Source organism: Lissotriton vulgaris, chromosome 8 (genome assembly GCF_964263255.1).
Source record: "Lissotriton vulgaris chromosome 8, aLisVul1.2, whole genome shotgun sequence".
NCBI lineage: Eukaryota > Metazoa > Chordata > Amphibia > Caudata > Salamandridae > Lissotriton > Lissotriton vulgaris.
The window spans coordinates 1219278438-1219303822 of record NC_141696.1 but is presented as its reverse complement, the minus strand read 5'-3'; the positions used below and the strand labels follow the sequence as shown (position 1 = coordinate 1219303822).

Here is a 25385-nt window from a genome sequence, read left to right as displayed (position 1 = left end):
CAGAACCCGATTTGTTCCAAAACCGATTCAGTCGGAAGAGTTTCTGGATGACATCACAATCGGCACCTAAGATGGAGGCTTTGAAAGCCTCAGACCTTGAAAAGGAAAATGTGTACAAGAAGCCTTGTAGGACTTACGATCCCCTTTACTTTGCATAGAGGTTTGCAACACCTTGTTCAGTGGCCTCAATATCAGCAGTCACGACATCAAAAATTATACTAGGGGAAGAAATTTTCAAGAGGCAGAGGTGGCCAGCAAACATGGGAGGCTGCAGGGAATCGTCCTGCAGGAGATCAAGTATGACTCCTCTCTTTGCCCTTTTCCGTAAGTTTCTCCAGTGAGGGAAACCATTGTGGGCCACTTTCAACAGTGGCAAAGCATCACAAAAGAAAAATGGGTTCTGAATATTGTGAAACGTTCTTGTTCTCTCAGGTTTATGTCCTCTCCTCCAGCCATGGCTCCAAAGAAGTCTCCTCTTTTCCAACTGGAGATGTTTCAACAAGAGCACTCTTTTGGTGAAACAAGTTGTGGAATCGGAAGCTTTTCCCAAAAAGGAATGTGGATTTATTTCTATAAATTTCAGATGTGAAAAAAGACACCAAAGCAAGACTGCACAATCTACTCTTAACTTGAAGGTTGTGAACACGGGGATAAACATGTAAATGTATCAAAAGCTGGTCTTAGCCCACATCTACCCTCAACTCAAACATGCAATTTAGATGTGCAAAATAGACCTTCGGGACACATAGCTGCATATTCCAGTGATATAGAAACATTGGAAGTTCCTGAGGTTTGTTTTGAGATATCAACATTAACAATATAAGGTCTTGCCAAATCTGTCCTAAGGCCATTATGCAAGTGTATTTCAGTGGTACCTGCTTTTCTAAAAAGACAGAATATTTATCTGCACATCTGGCAATAAAATTGTAAAGGTCTCAAGAAGCTTTGTTGCATTTCCAGAAAAGCTACATATCCTAAACATGCTAATTTTACAATTCAAGCATGCAAAGTCAATTATAATTCCATTTCAATCCATTGACTACTTGAGAGTGGTGCTGGATTCACAGACAGCAAAGATCTTTGTAAGAGATGCTGCTATCTATACATCTGAAGTGTTGAAATCTTCTGATGATTTCACAAGTATAAGCTTGTCAGATCTCATCCCTTCTGTAATTCAATGCACATTGAATTTTTCAAGTAACTTAGGCTCATGTCCACCACATGAATCCTCTTCAGCAGTGCCTGTAGAGTGGTGCCAGTTGGGAGTGTAAATTAGCTCTAATCCAAGCAGAGGTAGAGTCTCTATGGTGGTTAAAAGGGTAACTTTCAAAGGAAATTAATTTAATCAAGATACTGCAAGTCAAACAAATGTAACACATGCCTCTAATAGATTGAGGAGCTCTTGTGAATAATCTTCAAGAACTAGGCACATGGTACCCTCAAAGAAAGTCTGTAACATTTCAGCCTACTGGAATCAAAGAGAAACTCACCTGGTTATCAAATCTTTCTTCTGCCAATAAAGACAAATTGCTTGTTCTAACAAACAATATACAAAAAATGCATTTTACCTGAAAAAAAGGAAGGTGGTGTCAGGATTATTAGGGCGGCTTGCGGTCTAGGGCCCGCCCCACGCCACGTGCCATGTCCACGGCACTTGTGTGGTAAAGTGCATGGCTTTCCCTCAAGGAGATGGTGGTTTAATTGTCCATTATGATGTAATGTACTCCTTATGTTCTCTGTAAGTCCCCCTTGTCCGCCTAATGAGTGAGATTTGGCATTCTACACATGTCCGCGAGATGCGTGAGGTTTGGCAACCTCAACGCGTCCGCGAGATGCGTGAGAAACGGCAAGCGGCTTTAACACGTCCGCGAGATGCGTGGTATTTGGCAAGCGGTCGCATCCGCGAGATGCGTAGGCATTTCCAATGGACGCGTGTAAGGCAAAATCACCGGGCGTGATCACGTCAATGTACGCGACCACGCCCAGACCCCATTGCTCACTATTCTGGGGATTTCTATGGTGCAGCAGCTTCCTCCAGTGGCTCTTACTTGGAAGAAGAGCTTTGGAGGGTTTTTTGGATCTTTTGCAGAGTTCGAGCAGGCGCCAGCAAGAGGATCGTTTTGGATTGGCGTTTAGAGGTGAAGGTTGCTGAAAAGAAGTTTGGAGTAGCAGTTCTTTGTGGATTTAGGAGTTCCAGCAGCCACGCCCCCTTTTCCCAATGTATAGAGTAGGTCGTACTCTATAGGTAGGATCAGCCTAATTATTTCATGTAAAAGGTTGGCGCTATTTATGTAAAAGGAATAGAATGTTAAACCTTTGCTTTTGAGGAATAATGTGTTCTTTGGAATATTTTTCTAATGTGTTCTTTGGAATGTTTTAGAACAACTAATTTTGCAGTGATTTCAATGTGAAGAGGCAAAAGAATTTATTTTGCTGTAGTTATTTGAAACGCCAAGAGGATATGTACAAGGTGCAAAGAATTAATACAAGAAAAGAGAATATTTATATTGTGCAAAGAATTAGTATTGGTGTAAAGAAGAATATTTACAATTGCATAAAGAGATAATACTGATGTTTACAATTGCGCAAAGAGATAGTACTGATGTAAAAGGGAATTTACAATGCACAAAGTGTCATAGAGTTTTCTTATTGTTTAAAGGCTATTGAGCCTGAGAATACCAATTCACGGTTAAACTTGGTTTTGATGACTTTTGAGGAATTGTCTAAATAGTCTATAGTTTTGAGAGTTTATCATTGCTTTTTATTTGCTGAAGAGTTTTCAGGTATCATTAGGAAAAAACTTGCAGCACTAACTTTTCCTTTTCAGATCTCCCTCCCCGCAGTTCCTTTCCCAACACCCTTTTCCCCCCGCTTGATCACTTCAATATTCTGTGTATTTAATACAATCAGAATTGGAGGTATCGAGAGGTGGGCCCTCATATCGACTCGACAGATACTGAGGAAGACTTCATCTGACAGAATAGTGAGCCCACGAATTTTTCCCTCCCGATCTGTCTGAGTTGCTATAATGGCCACCTTAGATGATTTGATGGCGGTAATTGTAAAAATGCAAGCTGATTTAAATTAAACCATGAATGCAACAGTGTTATTGGCCGAAAAGGTGGAAAATATTCAACTTCAGAGTACACCACTTCCTGATGAGGTTCAGGATACCGGTATTAAGGCGCCCACTAAATTTCAGTTACTGTACCACCGCAAATTCCCTTAGCTTCTCCAGGACGCTTTTCTGGAGATCCTTCTAAAGTGCAAACCTTTTTAACCCAAATTGAGTTACATTATTCCTGCAAACAGCTTTTCCTACTCCTCAATCCAGGATTGCGTTCCTTATATCCTATCTGTCTGGAGATGCCGCTATCTGGGCGGTTCCATTAGTCAGACAAGATAGTGCTTTATTATATAACTGGAGACGCTTTGCAGAGGAATTTGAAAAGGTGTTTGATAGACGAACTGTGACTTTATCTGCAGACAGGGAATTATTGCAGTTAAGACAAGGGAACAGAGATCTTATTTCTTATCTCTCTCATTTTAATAGACTGGTGGCCGAAACCTCTTGGCCCGAAGAAAAGAGAGCTGCTCTTTTTTATCAGGGCTTGAGAGATGAGCTAAAGGATGTTCTTGCCCAAATTGATCCTCAACCAACAGCTTGTTCGGATTTGATTAATCTGACCTTACGTCTAGATCATCGGCTCTCAGAAAGAAGGTCAGATAAAAGAAAGAATGAGAAACCAAATTGGAAAAATGAATCTCGATCTCGAACTCAACTAACACACTCTGAATCCAGTACTGAACCAATGGAGATCGGAACCCTTAGACAACCATTATCTAAGGAAGAAAAAGATAACAGACGTAAAAATGGACAATGTCTTTACTGTGGTCGCAAAGGACATTTTGTAAAAGATTGCATGATGAAACCAAAAACTAAATCTTCGAGTGCAAACAAGGCGGCAATCTTTGAAAAAACAGATCAAACGTCGGAAAACTAGTTTGCCTGAGATGTTTAGAAGGGGATCTCTTGGGTACCATCGCTTACCCTTCCATAAACTCTTGTGTGTCCAACTACAAAGCTCATTTCCGGTTGGCAGTGCAAATTCAAATAACTCTTAAAATTTGGCAAATGGGAGTTTTAATAGATTCAGGAGCTACAGGAAATTTTGTTGATCTAGAAACTGTACAGAGACTAAGTATCATTTGTGAGAAAAAAAGAACCTCCAGAAATAGTTCAAGCAGTTGATGGGAAGGTTTTGTCCGGAGGGCCAGTAACAATGCAAACTTCAAAGGTGGTTATGATTTGTGAGGACTCAAGGAAACAAAGACATTTGGAAGAAGTGCAATTTGATGTGATTCAAGCTCCTCAATATGGGTTTATTCTTGGAATGCCTTGGCTCTGTTTGCATAATCCTCTAATCGACTGGCAAAAAAGAGAACTTGTATTCCTCTCAGATTTTTGTCAGTCATCTTGCTTAAAAACCTTGGAACCAATAGTGAGTAAAATAGCAACTGCAGAAGAAAAAGAGACAATTTTACCCAAAGTTTACAGAGAATATCAAGAGGTGTTCAGTGAAGAGAAAGCAGCAAAACTTCCACCTCATCGAAGCTATGATTGTCAGATTGATCTCATGCCAGGATCTTGTGTACCAAATTGTAGAATTTATGCTTTATCGGAAAAGGAAAATCAACACTTGAGAGACTATCTAGACCAATATCTAGAAAATGGTTTTATCCGTCCTTCTAAGTCTCCAGCCGCCTCCCCTTTGTTTTTCATCCCAAAAGCAAATGGGGAATTAAGAACTTGCATCGACTATAGGGCGCTGAATAAAATAACCATCAAGAATAAGCACAGGAATGGGACCAAATGCTAATAGAATTGGAAGAGACAGACCTGGACAGCCCGGGAGACCCGGTGGGATGAACATACACAGATGGCAGGGGGGGCTGAGGCTCACAAGCACTGGGGCAACTCACGGGGGTTAGACCAGACCTAGGACCTTACACAAATTCCAGATAGACAGAGCCACCTTGGCCCGGGATATCGAGTGTAGGAGAGGGACCAGCCAGGAGACAGGGGGGGCGGGCGGGGATGGGGGGACAGTTGGGGTTTGCCAATAATGAAAACCATGATTATGGTGTTTGAAACACATACTTGGGATGCACTCTGGGAATGTTATGATAAGGGACTCACATCTGAAATGTTATACCCCCACAATTAATGGTTAAGAAAATGGAAAAGACTGCTGAGTGATATGAGGTGCAATTGAACAGAAATGTATGTCATCCTGAAACAGTCACGAATAAAGAGTTTAAAAAAAAAAAAGAATAAATACCAGTTGCCATTAATCCCTGTCCTTTTGGATCAAGTCAAAACAGCAGTGATTTATACCAAACTTGATCTTAGAGGGGCTTATCATTTGGTACGAATCAGGCAGGGAGACGAGTGGAAGACTGCATTTAAAACCCAATATGGTCTGTTTGAATACTTGGTAATGCCATTTGGCCTTTGTAACGCCCCAGCAGCCTTCCAATTCTTTCTCAATGATGTTCTACGAGAATTTTTAGATCTGTTTGTTATTGTCTATATAGACGATATTTTAATCTAGTCAAACTCTGTGGAAGAACATGAAGGTCATGTAAAACAAGTTCTAAAGACTCTACAAACACATAATTTGTATTGTAAACTAACGAAATGTGACTTTCATGTGTTTGAAGTAGAATTTTTAGGAGTGTTACTCACACCAACGGGAATGAAAATGACTGATCGAAAAATTCAAGCAGTAGCTGAATGGCCTATCCCAAATTCAGTTCGTGATGTACAATGTTTTTTGGGTTTTGCAAACTTTTATCGTCGATTTATTGATCACTTTTCTGCAGTGGTAGCTCCTATCACTAGATTGCTGAGAAAGAAGGTAAAGTTTGAATGGTCTTCCGAGGCTAATGATGCATTTCAGAAACTTAAGAAAGCTTTTACAGCAGCCCCAATTTTAATGCATCCAGATGTTAATGAACCTTTCATAATTGAAGCAGATGCTTCAGATGTGGCAATTGCAGCTATTCTTTCTCAAAGACACCCTAAAACTGGCCAAATGCACCCGGTGGCATATATGTCTCGGAAATTGAACTCAGCTGAACAGAACTATATCATCGCAGAAAAAGAACTACTTGCTATTCTAGAAGCATTCAAAGAATGGAGACACTATATAATGGGAGCAAAATTCACAGTAACTGTATATACGGATCATAGAAATCTGCAATTCATGAGTTCAGCCAGAATGTTGACACCAAGACAGCTAAGGTGGATGATGTTCTTTGCAGAATACGATTTCGTAGTAACTTATCGTCCAGGACAAGACAATAAAAAAGCAGATGCTCTTTCTAGAAAAGACTCTTCTTTGCACAGGTTTGAAGGAGCTCCACAAGCAATTATAGACCCAGATAAAGTACTTTGTTTGTTATCAGCTGATCAATTCTTAGACAAAATTCATGAAAACTTCTCTCCTTCTCAATGGAAAAAATGGGAGAATAAAGAGGAGAATCAAACTATCAAAGAGGGAATACCATTTCATGGAAAACAGATTTACCTCCCTACCGAGGAATTACAAAGAACTGTTTTCAGTTGGTTACACTCCCATCCAATGGCAGGACATCCTGGTCCAAAAAAGACTGTAGAAAACATACAAAGAATATTCTGGTGGCCAACTCTACAGAAAGATGTAACTCAAATGGCTCAAAATTGTGAAACTTGTGCAAGATTTAAAACGGATCATAGTAAACCAAAAGGTTTGTTACAAGTGCTACCAACACCAACCAGACCTTGGGAACATATCTCCTTAGACTTTATTACAAATCTCCCGCAGAACAATCAACATTCAGTCATCTTAGTAGTTGTAGACAGTTTGACGAAGTATGCACATTTCATAGCTTGTAAACGATTGCCTACTGCAGGACAATTGGCACAAATCTTTCTAAAGAATATCGTGCGGCTGCATGGTCTACCTTCAGTACTGATATCGGACCGAGGTTCTCAGCTTTCATCCAAGTTTTGGCAACAATGGTGTCAGTGTCTACAGATTACGTCAAATATGTCAACCAGTCATCATCCACAAACGGATGGTCAAACCGAGCGATTAAACCAAACCTTGAAACAATATTTGAGATGTTATGTAACAGATTCCAAAGAATCTTGGTTAGATTTACTGTGGTTTGCTGAAATAGCTTATAACTCATCACCTCATTCATCCACAGGATCTTCTCCTTTTGAAGCTCTTTATGGATATCTACCAAAGACAATTCCTTTAACTTTGCCCAAAGAAGAGAGTAATGCACCTGCAGTTCAAGAGACAGTACAACTCATGCAGACCATCCATCGGAAAATTCACAAACGATTGCTACAAAGTAAAGAGAAATACAAACAGCAGTATGATAAACACTATCGAGCAGGACCAGTGTATGTTTCTGGAGATAAGGTGTGGTTATCCACAAAGAACTTACAGTTTAAACACAAGACCATGTTTCGCCCCAAATTCATCGGTCCATATTCAATAATCCGTCAAGTGAATCCAGTGACATATAAACTGCAACTTCCCGGAAATTGCGGATCCATCCTGTATTTCATACCTCTTTGTTAAAACCAGCTAGACAAGATGTAACTCCCAGACCAGCACCGATCCTGATTCAGGGCAATTGGGAATATGAGGTGCGGAAAATATTGGATTCTAAACATAGGGGTACAAAACTATGGTATCTGGTTTCTTGGAAAGGTTACGGTTCCGAGAATGATTCTTGGGAACCGGCTGAACATATTCATGCCCCTCAATTGTTATGCAGATTCCACCTCCTCCATCCTTCAAAGCCGGGCCCTAGACCGCTCTTGGGAGGGGGAGGTACTTTCAGGATTATTAGTGCGGCTTGCGGTCTAGGGCCCGCCCCACGCCACGTGCCATGTCCACGGCACTTGTGTGGTAAAGTGCATGGCTTTCCCTCAAGGAGATGGTGGTTTAATTGTCCATTATGATGTAATGTACTCCTTATGTTCTCTGTAAGTCCCCCTTGTCCGCCTAATGAGTGAGATTTGGCATTCTACACATGTCCGCGAGATGCGTGAGGTTTGGCAACCTCAACGCGTCCGCGAGATGCGTGAGAAACGGCAAGCGGCTTTAACGCGTCCGCGAGATGCGTGGTATTTGGCAAGCGGTCGCATCCGCGAGATGCGTAGGCATTTCCAATGAACGCGTGTAAGGCAAAATCACCGGGCGGGATCACGTCAATGTACGCGACCACGCCCAGACCCCTTTGCTCACTATTCTGGGGATTTCTATGGTGCAGCAGCTTCCTCCAGTGGCTCTTACTTGGAAGAAGAGCTTTGGAGGGTTTTTTGGATCTTTTGCAGAGTTCGAGCAGGCGCCAGCAAGAGGATCGTTTTGGATTGGCGTTTAGAGGTGAAGGTTTCTGAAAAGAAGTTTGGAGTAGCAGTTCTTTGTGGATTTAGGAGTTCCAGCAGCCACGCCCCTTTTTCCCAATGTATAGAGTAGGTCGTACTCTATAGGTAGGATCAGCCTAATTATTTCATGTAAAAGGTTGGCGCTATTTATGTAAAAGGAATAGAATGTTAAACCTTTGCTTTTGAGGAATAATGTGTTCTTTGGAATATTTTTCTAATGTGTTCTTTGGAATGTTTTAGAACAACTAATTTTGCAGTGATTTCAATGTGAAGAGGCAAAAGAATTTATTTTGCTGTAGTTATTTGAAACGCCAAGAGGATATGTACAAGGTGCAAAGAATTAATACAAGAAAAGAGAATATTTATATTGTGCAAAGAATTAGTATTGGTGTAAATAAGAATATTTACAATTGCATAAAGAGATAATACTGATGTTTACAATTGCGCAAAGAGATAGTACTGATGTAAAAGGGAATTTACAATGCACAAAGTGTCATAGAGTTTTCTTATTGTTTAAAGGCTATTGAGCCTGAGAATACCAATTCACGGTTAAACTTGGTTTTGATGACTTTTGAGGAATTGTCTAAATAGTCTTTAGTTTTGAGAGTTTATCATTGCTTTTTATTTGCTGAAGAGTTTTCAGGTATCATTAGGAAAAAACTTGCAGCACTAACTTTTCCTTTTCAGATCTCCCTCCCCTCAGTTCCTTTCCCAACACCCTTTTCCCCCCGCTTGATCACTTCAATATTCTGTGTATTTAATACAATCAGAAGTGGAGGTATCGAGAGGTGGGCCCTTATATCGACTCGACAGATCCTGAGGAAGACTTCATCTGACAGAATAGTGAGCCCACTAATTTTTTTCCTCCCGATCTGTCTGAGTTGCTATAATGGCCACCTTAGATGATTTGATGGCGGTAATAGTAAAAATGCAAGCTGATTTAAATGAAACCATGAATGCAACAGCGTTATTGGCCGAAAAGGTGGAAAATATTCAACTTCAGAGTACACCACTTCCTGATGAGGTTCAGGATACCGGTATTAAGGCGTCCACTAATATTTCAGTTACTGTACCATCGCAAATTCCCTTAGCTTCACCAGGACGCTTTTCTGGAGATCCTTCTAAAGTGCAAACCTTTTTAACCCAAATTGAGTTACATTATTCCTGCAGACCAACAGCTTTTCCTACTCCTCAATCCAGGATTGCGTTCCTTATATCCTATCTGTCTGGAGATGCCGCTAACTGGGCGGTTCCATTAGTCAGACAAGATAGTGCTTTATTATATAACTGGAGACGCTTTGTAGAGGAATTTGAAAAGGTGTTTGATAGACGAACTGTGACTTTATCTGCAGACAGGGAATTATTGCAGTTAAGACAAGGGAACAGAGATCTTATTTCTTATCTGTCTCATTTTAATAGACTGCTGGCTGAAACCTCTTGGCCCGAAGAAAAGAGAGCTGCTCTTTTTTATCAGGGCTTGAGAGATGAGCTAAAGGATGTTCTTGCCCAAAAGACAATAGCAGGTCTGAAGCCTATGGGCCTCTTCATAAAGGTTTGTCCATTTCAAAGCAGCCCATTTCCATTTGGATTGTTTCTTGGATAGTATTTTGTTATCAGAAAGCAAATAGATCCTTAATGGGTAAACCCAAGGTGCATTCTAATTTGGAAAAGCTGTGACCCTCGTATTATTTTTTTTTTTTTTTAATTTTTTAAAACCTTTATTGAAATCAGAACACACAGCTATTCAGCCTGACATCCCGGAGGCAAGGCAGCATGGGTAGCAGGAGAAAATTAGTGTCAAACAATTTAGACATAATCATCGAAGGTTAATCTTATATTAAGATGTAGTACAACAAAAGGGCGCCCGAGGGCGCGAAAGTGGCAATGGGGGAAGTGTGATGCTGGGTGTCAGGGATGGGTAGGGGAGGAAGGCAGGGAAATGTTCATCAAGGATAAGTTACCAGAATGGGAAGGAGGAGGGGGGGAGGGTAAACAGGAGAATATAGTATAATAGAGCTCAGTTGGCGTCACAGGCTAGGGAGACACATTATCATGCAGGCTGACTGATTCAGGCGGCAAGCACACATCTCCCCTGTACTCATTCCATGCTCCCCAAATTTTAGTCCAAGTTCGAGGTCTCCCTCTGGCCACATAGACTGTTTTCTCCCGGAACATGCACCAGTCCATGTTGGCTTTCCACTGTACCAGCAGGGGGGCTGCGGACGCGCCCCATTTCTGGGCTATATCCCTCTTAGCCACCATGTTCCCAAGGGTAACCCATCTAGTCTGCGCTACATTGTGATCGGAAGGCTCCCATACGTTCAGAAGGCATCTACGGGATTCCGCGCGGGCAGCCACGCCAGTCACCTCCTCCATAACTCGGTGAACTCTCCTCCAGTAGGAGGCGATTACTGGGCATTCCCATAGGATGTGCAAAAAAGTGGCAAGAGCTCCGCAGCCCCTACGGCAGAGACCGTCAGGCGAGAATCCCATGCGCATTAGTCGGGGTCCAGTCATATACACCCGGTGCAGGATCTTAAACTGCACGAGGCGAAGACGGGAAGAAATGGCAACCTCCTTAGGGGAGGAAACTGCACTCTGCCAATCCTCATCGTCCAGCTCAAGACCATCCGCCACCCACTGGTTCCTCAAACTAAGGAGGAGGTCTGTGCGCACATTGATCAATTTTTTATAGGAGAGGGAGATTGCGCTGTCCGGCATGTGCCCATCTAGTATCCTGTCCTTCAGAGGGGAGCTCTCAGGAATGACGCCGTCCGGCGGAGAGGCCGAAAGCAGCGCGTGTCTCAGTTGAGCATAACGAAAAAACTCCGTCGCGACCCTGGTATTATTGAGAAACAGTCCCATACCACAGATTGGTACGAAGTTAACATGGTGTACAGTCCACACATTCACAAGAGTCTGGATTGCACTTCTAGAGCAGATGCCCAGGTAGGACAAGCTTTATTTAGTAATATCTTAGGGCATAGCAGACATTTCTTTTTGTTTCACTCTATGATGTTTTGGATGGGCTTGCTAGTCTATTCAAAGTTTATGATTATCAATGGAGAGCCCTGAAGGAATAGGAAACGTTTCTCATCTATATTCATTGTTCTTCTTCAGGTGACTCTCCATTGAATAGGCAACCCTTCCTCCTCCCCAGAATAGAAAAAAAGTAAATCCATAGGGCCTTATTTATGAACCCTAACGCTATCATTGCATCACTTTTGTGATGCTGCAGTGGCGTAAACAATGTATCACACTGCGCCATATATACAAAGTGATGCATATAAGCAGATGCGTCACTTTGTAAACCCCTGCACTACATTATACCTGTGTCAGGTATAATGTATACAGGGTGGGTGTTCCCCCATATAAAAAAGGCTTGTAGAAGTGGCGCAGTGAAATCTATGAGATTTCACTGTGCCACTTCTATGCGTGTCAAATCCTTACACCTGCTGCAAGGACTGATGCATGCCCTTTTACATGGGACTCACCCATGTGTAATGACGTATTGCTGGAGTTGTGTCTGTTTTGCAACACACTCCAGCAGTGTGTAATTACTGCGCCACCAAATACATCAGGATTCCTGACGTAGCTGGTCAATCTTTGCAACACGGAGTGCCATCTTATAAATATGGAGCATCCATGGTGACGCAAGGAGTTTGAACTGATATGTGTTTCATCGCAGTTTTCAACACTTTTCATAAATGAGGCCCATAAAGGGCAGAATCCTAAGCCTCTGATCAAAAAGAACTGTAGTAATTGACAGGGCATGATGAGATACTGGTGGTACATGTTCCCTTTGAAGAGCAGTGTCCTCAATCTATGTGAAAATCTGTAAAAACATACACAAATGTTGTGACTCTTGTATTTCCTTCAATTTTGGAAACAATCATAATAAAAGGTTGTGGAGGAGAAGAACCCCGCACATGTATTTTTGTCAACAAAATATTTCATCAAAATATGTTTCTTAAAATATTTAGCAGTCAATTGTTTCTGGAAATATGAAACATTTCTTTGTATTTTCAGAAAAGTTTCTGAACATTCACTTTTCATACCATTGCAAAATGTGCTCTGACAGAAATGATATTTTTTACACATTTTAAAGATTCCCATATCCTGGCTTGTAAGATGGATGAAGGATGACAGCTGCATCAAGGACACATTGATATTCTTAGAAATGTACCTTCAGTGGCAGAGATTCATAGAGTTTGAGGAATGATAAACTGCTGGCTTTTCCATAAAGCTGATATGCAGCTGAGACCATTTAAAAGTATATGCAGACAGCAGAAAACATAGTAAGACGAAGAGTTTTGCTGCCGCAAGCCACATAACATTTTGACCCTCTCTATTTTGTCATAGCCTAAATTTTTTATAGGAACAACAGACCTCCGATATTTGAAATCATTATCATTGTGTGAGTAGAGGTGGAGGAGCATTGAAGGAGGTGGGGGTTGGAGAGAGGCAGGGACTTAACCCCTTTACTTCTTGACCAGTTGGGGATTTTCTTCCAAGCACTACCTGAGAGCCCCACCTAATTTTTTCCCTCAAAAAGAACGGCTTCTGAGGCTGCCACTGATATCCTGAGACGTATCAAAATGCCACAATGGACATATTGGCAGAGCCTCAACACTAGTCTGAAACACACACAATGCAGAAGTCTCCAGCTCAACTTGTGTTCCACCATGTGACATCACTGACTGACCATGTGAAGAAAGTCAATACTGTGTGACACATGGTGGCACCATGAGATTTGGTAGGTCTTGAGCAATTTAGAGACCCATGCTTGTCACTTCCGAGGTGCTTGCTTTCTTACTTATGCTTACTACCCCTCCTGGGGTATAGGCCATCAACTAGGACTCTCCAGCCACCTCAGTCCTGGGATTTTCTTTCAATGTGACTCTGGGTGTAACCCATCTCCTTGCAGTCAGCCTCGAGGCCTTGGCACCAGAAAATTCTTGGCCTTCCCCCTTTCCTTTTCCCTTGAGGGTTCCAGGTCAGGGCTTGCCTAGTGGTGTTTTATGCGGGCTTGCGGAGGGTGTGACCTTTCCAGACCCAACGTCTTTTCATGATTTCTTGATGAGCAGGGAGTTGGAAAGTGTGCTGCCAATGGTTGTTGTTGCTGATGGTGTTTGGCCAGCGGATTTGGAGGATTTTCCTCAGGCAGGTGTTGATGAAGGTCTGCACTTACTTGATGGTGATCACTGGTGTCCTCCAAGTTTCTTCTCCAAACAGAAGAATTGATTTTACATTGGTGTTAAAAAGCGTGATCTTGGTTTGCAGCGTTAGGTCCCTGGAGCTCCAGATCTTATTTAGCTGCATGTAGGGAGCCCTTGATGTGCTGATTCTTGACTTTACATCAGCATCTGTGCCGCCCTTCTTGTCTATGACACTGTCCGCGTAGGTGAAAGCCTCAACCTCTTCCAAAAGTGACTGCAGTGGTGCTGGTGGTGTTAGACTTCAGGATCATGGTTTTTCCCCTGTCAATACGGAGGCCAAGTTGTGCTGATGTGCCTGCCACCTTGTCGGTCTTCTCTTGCATCTGCGGATGAGTATAGGAGATTAGGTCCAGGTCATCTGCAAAGTCAAGGTCATTGAGCTGTGTCCAAGAAGTTTACTGGATCCCATTTCTTCTCCTTGCTGTGGGTATCTTCATAATTCAGTCTATGGCCAGCAGGAAGAGAAAAGGCGAGAGCAAACAACACTGGTGAACTCCGGTCCTCACTTGGAATGCTTCTGTGAGTTCCACCATTGACAATCTTGCAGGCCATTCTCTCGTAAGAAGTCCTGATGATTTTATCTGGCACACCATAATGGTGGAGGAGATTTGAAAGGGTCTCTCTGTCCATGCTGTTGAATGCCTTCGCTTAGTCGATGAAGTTGACATAATGGGGGGAGTCCTATTCTATCGACTGCTCAATGAAGACACACAGTGTTGCAATCTAGTCTGCACAGGATCAATCTTTGTGGAAGCCAGCTTGCTGATCTTTCAACTGAGCGTCAACTTGTTCCTTCATTCTGTTTAGGGTGACTCTGTTGAATAATTTGCTGGGATATATGGAAGAATTATCCCTCTGTAGTTTGCACAGTTATTCAGGTCACCTTTCTTGGGGATCCTGATGAGATATCCATCCTTTCAGTCTGACAGCACCTTTCCTCTTCCCAGATCCTTCCAAACATGGGGTAGAGCATGCTTCCTGATGTTTCAATGTGCGCCTTCAGTGCCTCGGCTGGAATGTTGTCGGGTCCTGCCGCCTTCCCATTTCTCAGATGTTTGATGGTTTGCCGTATTTCTTTCTTGGTTAGTCTCCTGTAATTGATTGGCAAGTCCTTGTTAGCTGGCTGTATGTCAAGTGGAGACTGCTGCATGGGCTGGTTCAACAGTTCTTCAAAGTGCTCCACCCAGCTTTGTTACTGGCCTTCGTTACCCAGGATTGTCTTCCTAGCTTTGCCTTTAACAGGTCTTTCTGGCTTGCTATATCTGCTGGAGAGTTTCCTTCTCATGTTGTAGACTTCTTTCAAGTTTCAATGGCTTGCAGATTCCTGGGCTTCTGTGGCAAGACTACCAATCAATCTTGGTGCTCCCCTGAGGCGGAAAGCCGGGGGATTAGGGTGCAAAGCTGTGTCCTTATTTTTAGAATTTGACTTTTTACTTTGTGTACTCTGCTGATTTTAAATAGCGCTTGCCTCTAATTAAATCGCACAAGCTGGCTGGTTGCTCCGGTGATACTCACCGATCTTATACCACCTCCTGACCCTCCGCGCAGCCGATTAGGCGCTGACGCGGAAGGGGGCTCAGGGAACCGCCATATTGGAGGTAGGGGAAGGTCTGCGGACTAGTTGTCGCAGCCTCCCACCCTCCTCCCGCCCCTTTATAATGACTACAGGGTCTCGCCCGCACAGCAGGCGGGCGCAGCGGGCTCGCCGGCGGCGCACTGAAGGCGTGCCAAAGGCAAGCCCGTCTGCGCCCGTCAGCGCCGGACCCGCGCCCAGCCCCACTACCCCTGGCCAACAACACACAGGCTCTCAGCTGAGGCGAGTATACAATCGAGCGCAGTTGCTGCATATGAGGGGGGGAAGTGGGGAAACGAGCTGCATGATACTGAAGCCAGACATAGAGTTGCAGACAGACCCGCGTTGGTGTTGATCATGCCAGCTGGATCTCCCGGTGTTCCTCTGTAGTCGAGTCAGGGCCTGTTCCTCCACCCCTTCCTTCAAAGAGAGACGGGGGTATCACAACACGAACTGTCTACTCATAAACGCCAGATCTCTGGTAAAGCACAGCATTGAGTGCACCGAGATGATTCTAGACAGGAATATCAAAATAGCGTTTATTACCGAGACCTGGACGGATGCAGCATCCGGCCCAGATCTAGTGAAGGCCACCCCACCTAATTACCTGAACTTTGTCCTGGATAGGCCAGGGAAGAGGGGAGGAGGCCTGGCGATTATTTTTCATGCCTCCATTCAAGGAACATTCCAGCCAGTGACCTCTGAAGCCTGTGAGGCCCTGGGGTTCAAGCTGTTGCTGTCCAACCATCAATCCTTCAAGGGCTGCCTCCTGTACAGACCGCCCGGGACAAAGCCCCTCTTCCTTGATACACTGGGCAGTATTTTAGAGGAAGCCCTGTGTGTCAATTCCTTTTCGGTCCTGGGGGACTTTAACTTTTATTTGGAAGAGGGCACTGACACTGATACGCTAGCCTTAGCGGAGGTAATGCATGGGGCCGGACTGACTCAAATGGTCACAGGGGCAACGCATCGCGCTGGGCACACACTAGACGGGATTTTCTCGAATAATCCCGACCTCAGGTTCTCTAAAACTGAACCAGTGACTTGGACTGATCATGCGGGGGTGCTGTTTACCATTCTCAGCCCCCCGCTGCAGAAGGCATCACATGATGGGAAATCAACCAGGATGTGTAGGGCGTGGAAAAATTTAGACGGTACTGCCTTGGAGGAATTGCTGATGGCCTCTAGGATAGTATTACCAGCGGATGTGAACAAAGCGGCTGCTGAGTACATGGACTGGATTGATCGGGCCTGTCCCACGCTGGCCCCTCCCAAGATTTGTCGGCCCACCCGAGTTGTTCCATGGGCTCCTTGGTTATCGGACGAGCTCAGAGAAGCCAAAGCAGCCTGCAAGAAGTTAGAGCGTATTTGGCGACTTAATTATAAGGAATTGGATAAAGAGAGATTGAAAGTCAGCCAAAGAGCTTACAAAGATAGTATTAGGAAAGCCAAGAGTAGCTATTTCACAGACCGTATAGAGAAAGCCAAGAATTCAGCGAGAGAACTTTTCGATACAGTGGCCAGTTTGACTACTCCCAAACCGGGGATCGTGCCTCCAAGCATCGATCTCTGTGAGTCCTTGGCCAATTTCTTCCAGAGCAAGGTACAAGCCATTTTTACATCACTTGAACCGCAGGTAGCTCAGAGCCTCTCGGAGGGGTCACATAGGGCTCCCCCTGCCAATCCATCGGAGACCAAATTCCTGGCGTTCTAGCCAGTTAGCTCCGAAGACATTGCTAAACTACTGCTCGCAACCAAGTCGGGATCTCCTTATGATCCCTGCCCAGCGTCAGTGGCGAAGCTGGCAGCCTTCCCAATAGCTGACACCCTTGCTCACCTTTTTAATTTGATGTTTGAAAAGGGTGACTTTCCCATGGAGTGGAAGCGGGCCTCGATCGCTCCACTGCTTAAGAAGCCCTCATTGGATATTGCAGATCCTAATAGCTATAGGCCCATTGCCAGATTGCCGTTGCCGGCCAAACTTGTTGAGAAGGCCATGAACTTTCTGCTTTGTGCTTTTCTGCGCACCTCACAGGGGCTGGACCCAGCCCAGCATGGGTTTAGGGAAGGACACAGTACAGAGACCGCCCTGATCAAGTCTACAGAGGAGATCAGGAAGGCACTTGACGATGGGGGTCAGGCGGTGCTGGTCCTCCTGGATCTGTCCGCGGCCTTCGATACGGTCCACCATACTGTTTTTGTGGACCGGTTAGAGGACTGCAGGGTCCAGGGTCTAGCACTGAGTATCCTGAAAGCCTTCCTCAAAGATCGGGTGCAAGTGGTGGCGATGGGAGATTTCGAGTCAAGATCTTTTGAACTCCCAGGGGGGGTCCCTCAAGGATCCTCCCTAAGCCCCACTTTGTTTAACATCTATGTTTCCCCCTTGCCCCGGTGATCCGTTCCTTCGGGTTCGAGTTAACATCTTAGGCTGACGATACCCAGATTGTGGTCTTGATGGTCCCTGGGAAAGAGCTGGGTGTGGCGGCCAGGTTTCAGGACTGCATGGCAGCAGTTAGTTCATGGATGGCAAAAAGTTGCCTAAAGTTGAATTCCGCTAAGACGGAGGTGTTGATCTTTGGGCCCAATACTAACATCTGGAGCCCAAAGTGGTGGTCGGATGACATGGGATCTCCTCCGTCTCCCGCTTCTAAGGTGAAGAACTTAGGAGTTAATATAGATAACCAACTCTCCTTCAAACCTCACGTTAAGGCAATTACGTCTTCCATTCATTGGACCCTGAAAATCATCAGGACAAATCTCCCCTTCCTACCTGGTGGGAGCAGAAAGACGGTGGTGACTGCACTTGTGCTCTCCCGCCTCGATTATTGTAACAGTCTTCTCCTCGAGGCCCAACAGAGACTGCTTAATAAACCCCAGGTCCTTCGAAACGCGTCGGCCCGCCTTATAGGGGGTTTGCCTAAATATTAATCAGTCACCAGGGAGCTGGAGAAGCTGCACTTGCTCCCGGTGTGGAAGCGGATACTGTTTAAATCTCTGTGCATTGTCTTCAAGGCACTGCACTGTCAGGGCCTGGGGTTCCTTCAGGAGTGCTTCCAATGGTACAGACCCGGTAGACAACTCAGGTCGGCCAGCAGGGTGTTGGTCAAAACAGCTCGCATCAGGAAGGTGCGCTGGAGGGGTAGAAGCTTTGTCACGGGAGCGGCGAAGGCTTGGAACGCCCTTCCCATGGGATGTATGACATTACAACGCATGCTATTACAACGCATACTATTACAACGCAACTATTAGAACGCAAATACTTTTACAACGCATGTTTTTACAACGTATGCTATTACAACGCGAAAATATAAAAGTAATAGTAAAGTACTATTACAACGAAAACCAATATAAAGCATACCATTACAACGCAATTATGTTAAAAAATAATATATTTTTTAAAGTAGTACAATAAATTCTGGCACGGGATGCAGGGAAAATAGGGGTTTTGGGTGGGGAAGTGTATTAAAATGTAGTCAAAAAACCCAACGGTAAAATGACGAATATGCATACCATCACAATGCATTTTGTGTAAAAAATAATATATTTTTAAAAATTGTACAATAAATTCTGGCTCGGGATGCAGGGAAAATAGGGGTTTTGGGTGGGGAAGTGTATTAAAATGTAGTAAAAAAATCTACCATTAAATTGACGAATAACGAGTATTTATTTACAATATTAGTACTCGAGTATTAAAAATAATATTCGAGTATTAAATTTAATACTCGAATATTAATTTACGTAAATATTTAATTAATTAAATAAAATATTATATTAAAACTTAATTCTACCGAAATGCAACCAAAGAGAAATAAAAAACATATTGCTTTAGAAAATATATTAAAAGATATCGGGAAATTAAACGTATTAAAATCAAATAAACCAAACATAGTACTCGAACAATGAATTAAATAATCCAGTATTTAAAGTAAGACTCTTTACATATTAAAATTACTTATAATCTTTAAAAAGTACTCGATTTACTATCATAACACTTCTAATAAATAAATATTTTAATTTAACTTTTCCAATTCACAAACACATACCAAATAAATAGCTGCCATTTTGGATAGGGATGATAAAAATAGTCCTGCAACTATTTCAACAAACAAAACACCACAACATTGAAATCAAAATAGACGCAAAAACGCTTTTTACACCGAAAAGAAACACTTTTTACTTCCAATATTTAAATTACAAGTTTCCACATTAAAATATTCTAAATTAAACGCTCGTTACAACGCACGTTGTCTCAAAAAATAAGAAGACAGTAACACAAACATATAAAAATGAAGCAGACACCATTTTGAAATCAGTTGATTATCAACTAGCAGAGTGAGCAGACGCCTGAACCTGACCCTCTGACCTACTGAACCTTGAAGAGCATTATGTGACTATACGATATATTTCTCAAAATAAATGAGTAAGTTTAAACATAGAGCAAAGCTAAAATAATAGTAACTAAATTAGAAACGACTTAATAATTAAATCCGAAATATATTTAATTTACAGATTATTGAAAATTTAATTTTTCCTGTTTACCAAAACACGTTTTAATAAAGAACGTAAATATTCACAGCAAAGTAAATACCTAATTTGAAACATTCATAATGTTTCAAATAAATTAAATTACCACATAATCTTTCATTATTTAAAAATGTTAATATATAGTATAAACTTTTCAAAGCACTTAAAATTAATACTCTACTTTTTAAAATCAATTGCAAAAATTTTCAAGAACAAAACAAGCCATATTTAAATAAATATATATGTCACACGAAAATCGTTCATGAAAAATAAAACATGCTGTCGCATAATTACTATTGTAACGGAAATAACAACATCAGAATAAAAACGTAGGACAAAGTCTATGTATCATTTAATTTCTTTTAAAACCAGTACATTTTATAAAAACGTATACCAAGAAATGCTAACATGTTAAATTAAAAAATAAACACTATTTACAATAAAAAACATAAGCAAACATTTTTCTTTTTTCTTACTCTCAAAAAAGTTTCCAGAAAAGAATTCAGAAACTCAAAACCCAACTCACCTGTGATAAATTGAACGAAAAAAGAGCAGACTCAAAAGGTAAATCAAATTACACATGTAAACCAATTTTTTATAAAACGTTTTTTAATAGTGCTTAATGAATGTACATGACCCTCCTCGTTAAACAGCATAATACATTACTATTCCAACTCCAAGAAGATGCAACAGCAGAAAAAGTGAGAGATAGAAAAAGGATATAATTTACAAGTCCAAATCCAGGAAGGTATATCAGTAGGGAAAGTGAAGGATTATGTAAGGGTTAAAATTTACAATTCTCACTCCAGGAAGGTGCAACAGTAAGGTAAGTAATGAATAGTGTGAGGGTAAAATTAACTATTCCCACTCCAAAAAGGTGCAGCAGTAAGGAAAGTGATGGATAGTATAAGGGTATAATTTACTATTCCCACTCCAGGAAGGTGCAGCAGTAGGGAAAATGATAGGTGCATCAGTAAGGAAAGTGATGGATAGTGTAAGGGTATAATTAACTATTCCCGCTCCAGGAAGGTGCAGCAGTAATGAAAGTGATGGATAATATAAGGGTATAATTTAAAATTCCCACTCCAAGAATGTGCAGCAGTAGGAAAAGTGAAGGAAAAATGTAAAGTGTAATTTACTAATGAAATTCCAGCTAAGTGCAGCAGAAAGAAAATAAAACATTTACATTTCTTATTTTCTTTTTTTTAGAAACTCAAAGCCATCTTTTAAGAAAACCAAACTCCACATCTAAGAAATCCAACAAACACAAAATCCAGCAAGAAAAAGAATATCCACAAATAAAAACTGCAATATTAAAGGTAAATAAAATACATGAAACGAGAAACACATTTTGTAAAATGCAAACATTTTAAAACTATTTACACTTTTGATACCAGAAGCAAAAGAGAAACATTTGAATGATAAAGAAATATGCTAAATTATGGATAGTGTAATGGTAAAATGCACTATTCCAACTCCAGAAAGTTGCAGCATTAAAGAAAGTGATGGATAGTGTAAAGGAATAATATACATTTCCCACTCCAGAAAGGTGCAGCAGTAGGGAAAGTGATAGATAAAGTAAGGGTATAATTTACTATTCCCACTCCAGAAAGGTGCATCAGTAGGGAAAGTGATGGATAGTGTAAGGGAATAATTTACTATTCCCACTCCAGAAAGGTGCAGCAGTAGGGAAAGTGATGGATAGTATAAGGGTATAATTTACTATTCCCACTCCAGGAAGGTGCAGCAGTAGGAAAAGTGATGGATAGTGTAAAGGTATAATTTACTATTCCCACTCCAGAAAGGTGCATCAGTAGGGAAAGTGATGGATACTGTAAGGGTATATTTTACTATTCCCACTCCAGAAAGGTGCATCAGTAAGGAAAGTGATGGATAGTATAAGGGAATAATTTACTATTCCCACTCCAGGAAGGTGCAACAGTAAGGAAAGTGATGGATAGTGTAAGGGTATAATTTACTATTCCCACTCCAGGAAGTTGCATCAGTAGGGAAAGTGACGAATAGTGTAAGGGTATAATTTCTTATTCCCACTCCAGGAAGATGCAATAGTAAGGTAAATAATGAATAGAGTAAGGGTAAAATTAACTCTTCCCACTCCAGAAAGAAACAGCAGTAAGAAAAGTGACGGAAAAATGTAAGGTGTAATTTACTAATCAAAGTCCAGCTAAATGCAGCAGAAAGCAAATAAAACATTTACATTTCTAATTTCCTTTTTTTTTAGAAACTCAAAGTAATCTTTTAAGAAAACCAAACTCCACATCTAAAGAAGCCAACAAACACAAAGGCCAGCAAGAAAAAGAGGACCACAAATGAAAACAGCATCTTAAAGGTAAATAAAATATATGAAATGAAAAACACATTTTCTAAAGTGCAAGATTTTTAATACTAGTTACACTTTTGATACCAGAAGCAAAAGAGAAACAAAAAGGAAGGGATTCCTGCAGGAGGCAAGATGGCCGCGGACCGATCCGCTGAGTGAGAGGCTGATATCTCTCCTCTCTCCTATCTCCAGTTTAAGAAAATAGATGCGAGCAGAAAAGACGTAGTTACATACGTCCATGCAGCTAAAGGAGAGGAAACACGGAGGCATTACACTAAAATGGTTAATGCTGAAGCAAAGGATTTTTCATCGCGTAGAGTTAGTGACCCGGCTGGTAAAGGGCATAGCTTTACTCCTGGGGCTTGAAGAGGCGGCGAAAAACATTAAAAGACCGATATACGGAGCACGAGAGCAGAGCAGTCTGGAAAGGATGCCCTCACAGATTGCAACGAGGAATCAGGTTGCCAGGTCCAAGAAACCGGACTTGGAAGCAGACATGGATTCAGCCGCAAAAAAGAGAGAGCTGAGGCGAAAGGAGAAGGAGCGCGAGGCCGGTCTTAAAGCAGAGCAGAAGGCTGAGCGCCGGGCAATGGCAGCGGCAGCAAGCATTGGACGAGCGGAAAAGAAAGCATTAAGAGCGGAGATGGCAGCAAAAGAAATCACCCCCAGAGTCAGCAGAGGGGGGCTAAGACAGCCTACCTTGGCGGAATCCTTCGGTGGGGGGAATAACAGCAGAGAGGCTTCGATGGATCGTAGCAGAGGGCGAGTACAGGCTGATGCTGAGGACACCATGACGCCGCCGCCACGAGAACCAGCTTCAGCTCCAGTTTCAGGAGACGCAGTGAAAGCAGTGGCAGAGTCAGAACAAGTCGAAGGAGTGGGAGCACCGGTGGAAGACAAGACTCATACAGAGGAACAAAGGCCGGCAGGAGTTACAGAGCTGGGCCCGGGAGAGCTGTTAACTGTGACCAGCGCCGTATTGGAGGTATGTGCAGTAAGCGGGGAAGCAGGACTGGAGAACATGGAGAACATGGCAGCACTCGAGGGGAATAACTCAGGCGATACATCTGGAGCAATGGAGGGGGAAATAAAAGACAGTGCTGAGGACAATGTAGGTGCAGCAAGCGGAAATGCAGTAAGTGCAGAACTGGGGGGGGGAAGACCTACATCATTAGTACTAGAAAACATGGCAACACCCGAGGGAAACAAAGCAGGCGATACATCTGGAGCATTTGAGGGGGGGGGGGAAAAGGACAGCGCCAAGGAGAATGGTAACAGCAACGTTAGTGGAACTATCAACCAGAGCAGCAGCAGCAACCAGAGTAATGGCTGCCCTGCGATCTGCCCCGAAGTGAGTGTGATAGGGGCAGGGGCAGGGGCACCAGTAGAAAAGGCTACTACTAACCGTCCGCCCCACAATGAGGGTAATAGTGTCTCGGAAATCACCGCCAGTCAAAGCGTGACAGAAGCACTCACACTGGTCGACCCTTTATGTCCAGGACCTCAAGGCATACCAGCAGTGGATAAGAGGGGCGGGGTAGACAATAGTGCTGATAAGACTATGGGGAAAAGTGTCAACGCCAATGCCATTGCAAGAGGCTCAAACTTGAACAAAAGTAAGGAACATTCAAGAGATGCGTCTGCGCTTTCAGGGGGGCTCAATGCTCCAGTTCTAGCAGGAGCAGCAGGTCTATTGCCAGGCCCGCTACTAGGGACCCCAGGGGAAGACATTTTTTACTCAGTGAATGATGAGACCGACGAAACAGATGAGACCTCGGGCGTACACAAAAACAAGGGAATACCCCCTGAGACCCAAACAGATGATTCGGATGCGAGCCTTGAAGAAACGGAAGTATCTACTTCGGAACTGGACACTGAGTCGGACCCTGAGTCCGAGACGGGCCTGACCCAATCTTCCCTGGATGACAGTACTCAGAGGCAAACGGTTGTAAGAAAGAAACAACAAACCACTAGGAAACAGCAAAGAAGGTCTAGCCCTAGGCATAGCGAGAGGCCTAGTAAACTGGTCTGGGATTACTCCGCAACCTCTAAGCTATACCACGACGAAGGAGGGAGTAGGTCCCAGCATAATAATGGCTCTTCAGGCCCGCAGACACAAGGACAGGGCCCTACAATAGAGATGCTTTACAATACTCTTAGGCAAATGGAGGGAGAAGGTAGAGCTGAAGCCGAGAGGGCGAAGAGAGCAAGCAAGAAAATTGAGAGGTCACTGAGCAAAGTAAACAAGATGTATGCGGAGATGGCTGGCCGTATGGCAGAAGTGGAGGAAAGAACAGGCCAATTGGAGGACGAAGTCTCTCAGTGGAAGGAGTTCAAGTCGGCGCAGGAAAAATTCAACGAGGATTTACAATGGAAGGCAGAAGATGCGGAAAACAGGCAGAGGAGGAATAATATTAGGTTACTGGGGATTCCAGAGGGGGTCGAGGAACAGAACCCCAGGGCCTTTGTGGTCACCTTGTTAAAAGAATCATTTCCGGAGATCACAGCCTGGAATTGGGACGTTGAGGTACAACGGGCCCACAGATTTCCTCTGACAATGAAGAAATCATATGGCGCTCCTCAGAATGAGAGACCAAGAGCTATGCTCATATACATTGGGAATTTTCTGGCCAGACAGGAGATTATGGACAAGGCTAGGCCACAAGATCACCGGGCCTTTAAAGGAAATTCCTTCTTCGCTCGACCGGACTTTTGTCACGCTACGGTGGAGAGGAGATGGAGATTACGACAAATGATAGATCCGTTTCAAAAAGTTGGATGTGAGGCCTACCTCCTGTTCCCTGCAAGGCTGAAAGTAATACTAGAGGGGCGTACTAGAATGTTTTTCTCGGAAATTAAAGCACAGAGCTTTTTGACTGAACTAAGTGAAAAAAGAGAAAATAGAAAATAGAAGAAAACAGAATTAGATAACAAAGGAAGAGATACTAACTGACTAGATTGGAAAGGACACAATGCGGTGATGGACCATAGTATTCTGTATATACACAGAGGGAATGGCTCTGGGGAGACACAATGTAGGGGGCAAGGAACACTTAGAAGGGGCTTGTGTGGACATATTTAAAAGTTATACTATTTTCTTTTGTATTCGTGGCTAATAAAGGAGCATAAATGTAGGGAGAGGGGAGGGTACAGCATCACTCAAGGGGGTTGGGAACCAGTCATACGTAGGTCAGGATTGACCTAGTTGCCTGTGGAAAGGGGGGTCGGGGGGGAGGGATAGGGGGGGGGAGCACCAGAAAGAGAGAGACAGGGGGG

General features: G+C 43.0%; 1 pseudogene; it reads right to left on the bottom strand.

Annotated features, from left to right (window-relative positions):
* Positions 1–13324: 13324 nt before the first annotated feature.
* LOC147698515 (uncharacterized) overlaps positions 13325–25385 on the bottom strand; it is a 39721-nt pseudogene continuing 27660 nt past the window's right edge.